General features: G+C 37.7%; 1 protein-coding gene across 1 annotated transcript in view; it reads right to left on the reverse strand.

Moving 5' to 3' along the window:
- LOC106879756 (cytosolic carboxypeptidase 1) overlaps positions 1 to 2440 on the reverse strand; it is a 64809-nt gene extending 62369 nt beyond the window's left edge. Inside the window, exon 1 of the mRNA XM_014929438.2 lies at positions 395 to 2440. The gene's annotated coding sequence lies outside the window, so the exon portion shown is untranslated. The remainder of the gene's footprint in view (positions 1 to 394) is intronic.
- Between the last annotated feature and the right edge of the window lie 272 nt (positions 2441 to 2712).

Raw genomic sequence — 2712 nt, forward strand, 5'->3', positions numbered from 1 at the left:
ATATATTGTGTTGTATATCAGTAAATCTATACAGAAACATGTAAATATAAACATTCACACCAGGTGTGTGTATGTGTGTGATGAAGGTGGGACACGATCAGGAATTGACAAATACATGGATATTTCTCATTTGTAGAATTAAGTTTCGATCTGAAGGTTATTAACTTGGATAGCAATCATGGTAATATTTATGCATGCACGCTCACATACAAATATATGCATAAATGTATAAATACACGTAGCATTCAATATATATATATGCATACATATACATATACACGTCATTTCTTTCTTTCTTTCTCTCTCTCTCTATATATATATATGTGTATATATATATAATGAAAGTGGGAAAACGGAAATATATGCGAATATAAAACGATAAGATTTTACTTACCAGTAAAATAAAGTCACTTGTTTGCGTTTGTTTGAATACGTGTATGTTACACGAATGTATATAAGTATATTTGCATGTGTGTAGACGGTTAATATTATATTTTGGTGAGTATTGTTAATAAGAGCTGCAGAAGCTTCCCTTCGAGAAATTCTGAACGAAAGAGGAGGCGTTCAGAGATGGAACGAAGACAGTTTGGAGAGGCGCTAAACAGGACGAAAATAAAAACAGACATAAACACGAAAAAAACAAAAACAAAAAAAAGCTCTTCGACAATAACAATTTTGGTCAATAACAATGACCTAAGAAGACTGGTCTATGTTGGACAGGGACATCTTCTCGGTAATTCCTCACAGTTCAAATATAGGAATCCTAGGACAAGAACATATGATTTGGAGGTCGAAAAAAATGACTTTAGAGAGTCGAAATTAATTCTAGTGCTGTCTAAGAAGAAGGGTAATAAGTGTACGGATGTATAAAACCACTGCAATGCAACCGGCACGACACAGTTGATAGCGTCATGTAAGAGTCAGCTGAACGGGTGAATAGCCTGCTTGGCCTTTGTCTTTCTGCGCGTGTGTGCGTGCGTGCGTGCGTGTGTGTGTGTTCTGTGATGTGCTGTGCGTGCGTGCGTGCGTGTGTGCCTGTGATGTATGCGTGCGAACGTCTGTGTGTGTATGTGTGTATCGAAAGCTACATGTGTCTTTGTGTGTGTATGTGTGTATCGAAAGCTACATGTGTCTGTGTGTGTGTGTGTGTGTGTGTGCGTGCATATATTAAAATATATATCTATATGTGTGTGTTTGTGTGTATCCAATTGAATGTGTGTGAGTCGAAAGTGCATTAGTCGCTGTGTACGCGTATCAAACTATGTGTGTGTGTGTGTGTACGTGAGTTTGTGTGTGTCCAGTTGAGAGAGAGAGTGTGTGTGTGTACCTGTGTATTGTATCAACCTAAATATATATGTGTATATGTTTGTTGTATCAGCTGAGAAAGAGAGAGTGTGTGTATTGATATGGTCTGTGGGTGTGTATGTGTATCGGACTAAATATATCTGGATATGTGTATGTTTGTATGTATCCAAGTAAGTGCGCGTGTCTGTGTGTTTATACAAATATATGCTTTTGTGTAGATGTTTGTCTATGTGTATCTGGGTGTGTGCGTGCGTGCGTATGAGTATCTGTATGTGTGTTGAAATATACATGTGTCAGTGTATATGTGTGAATTTGTGTGTATCCAGGGGTGTGTGTGTGTACGTATATATTTGCGTGTGTGTGTGAGTATGGAAATATAGACGTCAGTATATGTATTTGTTTGTGTGTACTTTTGTGTGCCTCTATGTGAGAGTGAATATGTTTGTGTCTGTGCCTGTGTACGTATATGGGACTATATATATGTTCTTGTGTATACGTGCTTCACAATGTGAATTAATGACCGAACAGTTTGTTATCACGACCCGTCCGATATGGCCAGGCTGATTCAGGAATCTATACCACTACGTGGAACTGGTGGACGGCATAATTCAATATTTGTATTTCCATTATAAGCTCAAACGTTAGGACGAATATGCTTGCTAGAGAGAGCAAGATATTCAACCGGTGCGATCAAATATTCATGTGTATATTATACCCAGGCATAGCGACAACAAAACCGCCAACGAAATGTTTGCTTTTAAGCGGACTTGTCAAAGTCTTAACAACGACAACCACATCAGCAGCAACAACAACAACAAGGTTAATTAAAGACAAAAGAACTTCAAATTCTCTGATATAGAAAAAGAGTGCAGCACAATTTTGAAATATTCTTAGACATTCTGCTTCCCAAGAATAAACTTTGTAGGCGCAGGAGTGGCTGTGTTGATAGGCGTAGCTGTGTGGTGAGACACTTGTTTCCCAATCACATGGTTCCGAGTTCAGTCGCACTGCGTGGAACTTTGGGCCAGTATCTTCTACTATGGCCTCTTGTGAGTGGATTTGGTAGATGGAAAAAGAAGCCTGCCGTATATATACTATATTCTCTAACATAATTAATAATTTATAGTACAGCTGTTTAATGCAAATATCGCTTGCTACCTCTAACGTTATTGTTATTGTTATTATCAATTATTTAGATTTTCGCCCGATAATAATAATATTTTGAATTTTTACTCATTCTTATGTTAAAAAGAAAAAAGTGTTAGTGAAAGTTATAAGAGTCGAGGGAGTTGTGTCTCATAGTTAGCTGGTTGTGACCTTCTTTTTCCCTCTGGTCGTTTATCTTTAGTGGCTGCCTGCTTGTGACTATGACTCTAGTTGTCTGTTCACTAACTAATTTTGCCTTGC

This window comes from Octopus bimaculoides, chromosome 3 (assembly GCF_001194135.2).
Source record: "Octopus bimaculoides isolate UCB-OBI-ISO-001 chromosome 3, ASM119413v2, whole genome shotgun sequence".
Taxonomy (NCBI): Eukaryota; Metazoa; Mollusca; class Cephalopoda; order Octopoda; family Octopodidae; genus Octopus; species Octopus bimaculoides.